This window comes from Sus scrofa, chromosome 6 (assembly GCF_000003025.6).
Source record: "Sus scrofa isolate TJ Tabasco breed Duroc chromosome 6, Sscrofa11.1, whole genome shotgun sequence".
In the NCBI taxonomy this organism is placed as follows: Eukaryota; Metazoa; Chordata; class Mammalia; order Artiodactyla; family Suidae; genus Sus; species Sus scrofa.
Genome location: NC_010448.4, coordinates 31,127,160 through 31,135,076, shown reverse-complemented (window position 1 = coordinate 31,135,076; position 7,917 = coordinate 31,127,160). Strand labels below are relative to the sequence as shown.

At 47.9% G+C, this 7,917-nt stretch overlaps 1 long non-coding RNA gene across 1 annotated transcript; it reads right to left on the bottom strand.

Moving 5' to 3' along the window:
• Positions 2,502-6,454, bottom strand: LOC110261429. The gene is made up of 3 exons (XR_002345512.1): positions 6,122-6,454; positions 4,151-4,247; positions 2,502-3,002 (listed from the first exon to the last, which is right to left on the bottom strand). It is a non-coding gene; the product is annotated as an uncharacterized LOC110261429 (long non-coding RNA).

Sequence of the window (7,917 nt, the reverse complement as noted above, 5' to 3'; positions counted from 1 at the left end):
ATGAATTAAATCCAATTACGGCAGGAAGGCGGCTAGCAACGTCATGTTCATTTGGAACCACAGTCCTCTACTTTGCAAGCAGAGTGAGGGCGAGAACTATGTTCTGGCTGAACGATGGTGGAGGCGTCCTGATAAATTAGAAATATCAGCCTGATAGCACAGACCCTGCTCAGCAGTCCTTAGTGGAGCCTGGGGTTCTCTGGACAAAATGCTTCTCGAAAAGGTACATATTTCTAGTCTGATGACTGTGAGGTACAGCCCTTGGCTTGCAGCCTGCTTATTGGTGGAACCTCTCGATAAAAAAATGTTCCCTCAGATGCCATCATAAAGCCGGAGACAATAATCCGTAGTTCACAGGGTTTGTTGAAAAGAGTGAGCAAACAAGCTCTGGCATTCAGGAAATAGGAGCCAAGTAATATCCTTATCTTATTACTTTAAAACATGGACGTTCCCATTCTCTGAGAAATCTTAGCTCTCTAGGAGAGGTAGAGAGGCACAACCCTATCTAGGCTGCAAAAAGCACAACCCCTATTTTAATCAAAGATGCAGCCTTGGTTCCCGGAAAACAAAACAAAACAAAACAAAAAAACAGCAAAAATAACCCCAGTGGCTTGACGGTAGAGACATTCCCACATCAATACGTCTCTACGTCTTTATTGCTTTCTTTTCCTTTTTGCTCCCTCGCCGTCTTCTCTCCACCCCGCTTCTCCCTCTGTGTGCATGCCCACACCTCCACCTGTCAAAAGCAGGGACACGACTCCTCCTTTAACGGTGCAGCGATTGACGATGTTCTGAGCCCTGCGTCATTTCAGACACACACACATTTCCCAGGATTACAGGCTCCCCAGAACAGTTTTAAACCTGCTGAGGAATCCACTTATTTATTTAGTGGTCATGACTCTCCCTACTAACACTTTGGTAAATATGAGGCGGATGGCATAATTACAGCAGGCGGGGGGTGGGGGGAAGAGCAGTGACATTCGGGCTGGCGAGGGACCGGGAGCTGGCGGGCTGTCCTGCCCGGCCAGAGAACTCTTCCTTTCGATTTCCTCTCAGTGGCCGGGCTGGAGTGTGGCTGCCTAATGGTTTGCTGTCGATACAGTAAAAATGCTCACCCATCTTTACATCTAATCCATTCTGAGAGGGCTCTTTACAGAAACGCCCTATGCCGTTGCTTCATTTTCAGGAGAGGCAATCAAAGAAAATTGAACCGCAGAGGCTGTGGGTACAGTGTTTTTGTAAGTGTGTGTTTTTGAAAAAAGCACGGTGATTAATTTTGAGACACAGCATTTTGTGTTAAGTTGTCTTGGACGATTTTCTTTCTTGCTTTTTTTTTTTTTTTAAAGGGCTCTGAAAATCAATGCCATGCTTCACTACCATCCGTCTTTATATAGTAATAAATTAAGTGGGAGGTATTGATATTTTTGACCGAGCTTTTAAAATTTACATACTAATGACAATTATACCCTTGTGGCTGTTGATTTCTGCTGCTGTTTACTGCTTGTGACTTGGGAAAGGAGTGGTTGAGTTTTGCTTGCCTGCTCTGTGGCTCCTGAGTGTCCGGCACCTCCAGGCGCGGTGGCTCAGACGGAGGGCAATCGGAAACCTGGTCCCAAGGAGGGGAGAGCTCAGACAGGCTCTACCCACCTGATGCCTTTCTGGTTCTGCTGAAGAAGTTCTGCAGGAACTCAGCCAAGGACAGGCCGAATGACCTCAGACTGGGAGATGAATGTGGTGGCCCTGAGCGATAGCAAAATCTTTACTAACGGTGGGTAATGGCCCCACCAATCAGCACCTGGCCAGGTATCAAGGAGGTCCTTTTGCTTGGCCAGGTGCTAACCCCTTAGGTGCTGCATTAAGGGTCAGGAGGAGGCCCTAGGGAAAGGGCAGGGCGATGGGCATTAAAGGGCTTGCGGGAAAAATGGCTATTTATCCACTGGTACAAAATATCCTAGTATTTAATACCGGTGCAAACTGGGTGAATTTCAGTCCTGGATAGGAGTCTGTCCATAAACACACACACACACACACACACACACACACACACACACACTCTTTTAGGAATCTTGGGAGAGTTTTGGATGTATCATGTACACTTCCCATTCCTTAAGGAAAAATAGGGGAGAATTTGGAAATCTTGACGTGGAATGCCTGGCTTCTCTTGTGCTTCCAAACTATTTCTGATAAACTCTGAGTTGGGACAAAAACGTAGGCACCTATCACCTGCCCTCCTCTGGCCTTCTCTCTCCACATTGGCGAAGGGCCTCTTCTCGGCATTTGGCAAGTGTTTGTTCCAAAGCTGAGAGAAAGCCCTAGCAGAGAATTCAGGGAGCAAGGTCAGGCCTGCTCTCTGATTTTATTTTATGAAACCAAATCCCCCCTGGGCAATCGGAGTGCTACCTACAGGTAAATGACCCGGACAAAAAAAAAAAAAAATACCACCACACTGGCACAAAGGCCTCAACTGCAGTGACACAATGATTTGGGGGACTGAGACAGCCTTGACGCAAACAACAGTTTATTTGCAGAGATTAATATGTCAGTAATATTGATTGTCGGAGGCCTGTTTCATTCTATTTAAGATTCCACAAGCCACAGACAGCAGTCACTCAGGCGTGATTTTTCCCTCTAGAATTTCCAGGATGTGGAGGAGGAGGCAAATCCAGGAGATGCCGAATGGCAAGTTCTGTCAAACGAAACACTGCCGGCCCCATCTCCTGGGTGAGGTGCTTGGCTTTTGTTTACATTTTGCCCAGGCAGCAATCAAATGTTTGTTTACATGCCAGCGTCCTACCATCGCCCCCTTCTAAAGGGGGTCACCCAAGGGTCCAGGTACCTATCACGTGGAGGAGCTGGTAAAGCGTTCCAGGATCCACCCTGAAATCATGAGGCAGGATTATCCAAATATTAAGGCTGCTAAAAGTTTGGTCTCTCGGGTTTCCCGCTGCACGGAGATGGCTGTGTTACCTCCAACTGTCCAGGAAGTGCCTTTGCAGGAGTGTCTGCAAAGAAAGGACAGCACATATGAGAGGTGTGGAGGAGAACTCACTTTCATCAGCGGATCGGCTTTCAGGATGGTCTGGGAGCCGAGAGCATTATTGTATTACACACCGTACTGAAACGCGCCTTGTTCTGAGGGTTTTTTTTTTTTTTTTTTTTTCCCTCCCTCCCGCCCCAGCCTCCTCTTTTCTTTGAGTGTTTTCGGAATAAAAGAGTTTTTTTCTTCCAAATTGCGCTGGGAGGCAAATTCTCGAACGGTGTAATAGAAAATGTTAGACAATATTCCTTACCGGAGCAATTGACATTTTGGATAGTTGTGACTTTGATTTTTCTCAAAACATATGGATCAAGCCTGGCTGCCTTATTGGACAGGAAGTCCGGATGAAAGGCCTTCCTTTATCTTTCTTTGTATTTCCCCCCCTCTGTTTGTTCGTGGCTTTCTCTCTGAATATAATCGTGGTTTTCTTAAGCTGTCCGGGGAGTCGTTATTGCCTTACTAAATATTTTATGGTGCACAGCACACTATACCTGCCAACTGCCTCTTATTTGTTGTCAAAAAGAAAGGGTTCAGCCTTCAGAGGGGAGGGAAAAAAAAAAAGATAGCAGGTTTATCCTATTGTTTTTATTTTCAAGTTTCTCGTCGGGATCCAGTGCGGGGGAACACTGGAAATCGGAGAGAGGAAAGGCCTTTTATTTGCCGGGGGACGCACGGCTGGCCACTTATTTATTTATTTGCGGCTTATTTATTTAGTTGCCACACGCTCTTTCTCTATGATTCCCGGCACTTGTTTCTTGGCGGTTTCCCTTCCTATTTGTTCAAAAGGGAAAAGTTCAAAGCGGCTCTGTCAGCTGAGGGAGAAGCCTGCGGAATACTAACCCTCCAGCGCCCGTGAGCGCTGACCTTGAGAGAGGGGCCCAGGCGCGGTGCCCGCCCCGCGCCGCCCCGCATGTGTGTTTTGTTAGACCGGGTCGGGCGGGGTCAGGGCTCACCTGAGGCCCGCGGAGCCCAGGGCCGACCTGCCCGGGCAGCGGGGTAATGCATTTTTAAAAGGGACATTCTCGCCTCTGAATGGGCCTAATCTGGGCTCTGTTTAAAACCCTGTCAGAATCCCAAGCACACACACTCCATAAAATATAAATAAGTACTTACTGTTTGCAGGTGTTGCTTGTTTTTTCTAATGCGTGCATTTGAAGTCTCAGAATCCGCACTTCCTGTCAGGCTCCCCCACGCCTCTCTCCTCCGGTTTCTGAAGGAACAAGGGGGAACTTCAGATCGCAGTTTCTCAATGAAGACACTTTCTGTCAAATCTGTCAGCGTGCCTGGCACAATTAGCATTCCCTTTTTCTTTCTCTTCTCTCTCTCTCTCCATCTCTCTCCTTGCTCATGGGTAGCACTGAGATTTCGTTCTTGCCACAGCTTTACCTGGACCCGGGAGGGCCACCTCCCTTGTTAGCAAGCGTTTGAAAGAGGCTTAAGTCTCAGGAAAGCGTGACATGGGAGGCTCTGAAAGGCCATGCTGAGACTCGATAGGCCTGCAGTCTGCACCCTGAGATTAATTGGAAAGTATTCGGGCAGGGACCCTGGGCACCTTCCATCACCGTTCCTGGGGACACCCATGGTGGGGCTCATAGGTCTTTGCCACCTCCATCCCCGAGAGTCCCATTGATAATTCATTGTGATTAACTTATAGGTGTGTCTGGCTGCATCTGGGCCAGGTGGCACCCAGATCTGATCCATGATCCCTATGCAGCAGGCTTCCCTGTGCCTCTACCGCACGGCACCCAGCTCGCTGAGGCTCCAAACTCACTCCAAAGATGCTGGGTCAGAGCCCAGTGGAGAACTCCATCTCTTGCTCTGCATCCGGGTAACCTCTTCTCTCGCCTCCTGTTTCCTTTTTTAGTTTACTGCCTGCTGCCCCAGGGTGTGTGTGTGTGTGTGTGTGTGTGTGTGAGACCTGGGCACACTTTTGGGCATGACCAAGCCAGTAGGTGGTGGCTTCTAGAGTTCCTGATGGATGGTGCATGAAGAGGGCTGTGGGAGTTGCTGTTTGTTCAGCAGCCCTCCCAGGATGTACCCCGATAATATTATTATTATTTTTTTTTGTCTTTTTGCTATTTCTTTGGGCTGCTCTGCGGCATATGGAAGTCCGATCAGAGCTGTAGCCACTGGCCTAGGCCAGAGCCGCAGCAACACGGGATCCAAGCCGCGTCTGCAACCTACACCACAGCTCACGGCAACGCCGGATATTTAACCCACTAAGCAAGGGCAGGGACTGAACCCGCAACCTCATGGTTCCTAGTTGGATTCGTTAACCACTGCGCCACGACAGGAACCCCACCCCGATAATATTTTAATAACCCACTCGCTGCCCCCACCCCCCATCCTGGCATGTGTACTTAGACAGCAAAGCCTGAGCTCTCGCTGCCAGCCTATGAACTTACTGAAATTGGCAGTTTGGGCTTGTTTTTTTCTTTTTAGGGCTGCGTCCGTGGCATATGGAAGTTCCCAAACTAGGGGTCAAATCGGAGCTACGGCTGCCGGCCCATGCCATAGCCACAGCAACACAGTATCCGAGCTGTGTTTGCAACATATACCACAGCTCATGGCAATGCAGGAACCCCAACCTGCTGAGTGAGGCCAGGGATCAAACTTGCATCCTCATGGATACTAGTTGGGTTTGTTACCTCTGAGCCACAACAGGAACTCTCCAGGCTTGTGTTTTTTTAATTTTCTTATTCTTTCCCGTTTATGGACTCCTCTGGTTAAAAAGCCCAGCATGGCTCTTGTTTCTCAGGGCCTTTCTTTCTTGACTTAGAAAGTGGCAGTTCAGAAGGACCCCATGGCGAGGTCCCTGCTGTCTGCCTACCTCTCATCACTATTTCCCCAGTTTTGAAGCCAGCAGTCACCAATGGCCTCATGACCTGAGAGCTTGCTGTCCCAACCCCAAATTACTGCCCAGGATCCAAGACTCCCCTTCACCCACTTTAGCCGAAGATTCATGACCTATTCACTTGCTATTTGCCTTAATAACTATTACTTTTTAAAAAAAAAAAGAAAGAAGAGACAGATACCAGGCTAGTTTCTACACCATTTGGGGACGATCTGATTACCAACACTCACCCAGGACGGTGTGCCTCCATGCTCAAAATCAGGCCAACAGAGTTTGCTTCATCTTTAAAGCACAGAAACCATAAATCAAGATGAAAATCCTAGAGCCCCAAAGCCTTACCAATTGATACAATTTGAAAATGGGCAGCCGGAGAGGCTGGGGAGAAAGCCGACATGATGACTTTTATAATAGCAGAACGTTTAAGGTTATAGAAATAAAAGGAAGAGGATGAAATCAGGCGAGTTGATCTCTGCCTGCAGGCTCTCTCAGCTCACTGGAAGCTCCAGCAATTATTTCTGCTCTGGCTTTCCCCTCCTTTTTTTTCCAGCAGTCTGTTTGAAATGAAGCAGAACCGGGCATGGCAGGCTTATCAGTGTCGTTAGCTGACAGGGCGCCCGGCACACCTGCTTTTACTTGCTGCCATTTCAGGCACTAATGCCACAGAGAATGTTGCTTGGGTCCTTATAATGTGTAAAGATTCATTTATTTCACCTTTTGAACCTGCCTGACCATCCCCCACCCCCTTTGCTGGGCTTGTGAGGGGGAGGGGGCAGAGGGCTGGAGAGGGTTTTTGTTTTTTTTTTTTTCCTGGCACTTAGGAGAAGCTGGCAATTAGGGGTCTGGCTCGGGGCTGTTGCTATGATCGAAGCTTAAAAGAGAGATGGGGGCTCAACCAGGGAGGCGCTGGGAGCTGGGCAGGGCTTGGGCCACCTGGGCCACCTGAGGGGGACTGGGGGATGGTGCCGAGCAGAATTCCCCTGGCTGCTGCCTCGCTGGCTCTGCAGTGTCCCGTGTCTCTTTCGACGCCTGGGCACCCTCTCGGAGACCCCGCCTCACACCACATGTATTCAACTGCACCTGCCTCGGTCACTAAGACGGTTGACCAGATTTTTAAAAATCATTTTGCCTTTGAAATGATTTGGCTATGAGTGCCCCATTCCACTTCTGATGGCTGAGCTGCCTCGGCCGTCATCACGGGCACCTAGGAATTCCTGCAAAGAAAGAAGGATCTCTACACCTTCAAACCGTTGTCCAAATATAATGGAATTTTTATGAATGCTAAATTTAGCCACTAATAAGGTTGATATAATATTTGGGTTTGCAGACGTTTTCATTAAATACCTATTAATTTCAATTTTTTGGTTTTCTTTTCATATTTTGGAGCCAATGAATATATATTTTTTGGTCTGAAACATTTTAATAGGCTCCAGAAAAGGAAAAGCTGGTAGCCTCAAATCCAGTGTCCCAGGTGCCTAATGATGCTTCTCTCCCACCTTTCTGCTTTCTTTTTCTTGCCTTCCCTTGGGATGTGTTTGACTAATCCATTTTCTCTTCTGGATGTCTTAGCTTAAGCTCTGTGTTTCCTAGGAATAGAAAAGTAGTTCTTGCTGGTGGACATCATGCTCTTTTAGGACTTTGACTCTGGTTCCTTCTATTTGGTATCTCATGACGCGTCCTAGAGAGAGTGGGCTTATTCCTCAACTTCTGCCTGGAAATCCGGAAGTTCCTTCATTTCTTGATTTTTTCTTCTTTTCAAGAGGTTGACCGAGCACCTCTGTTATTGATGTCTCTAGCACTTTCCCTTCTCCTGTTAACATAATTCTGATTTCCTTAGGGAGAGCCCCACCCCCCCAGTGCTTTCATCCATTTGTCTCCCGGAGAGGGAGAGGGTATGTGACTGAGGCCTGGGCAATTAGAGCGTTCCACCACTCTGGCCACAGGTATTGGTTTTAGGACTTCTACAATTATTTTTTAAAAGGACCCTTCTTTTTATGCAGAGATTCTTAGCTTAAGGAGCTGCCAGTAG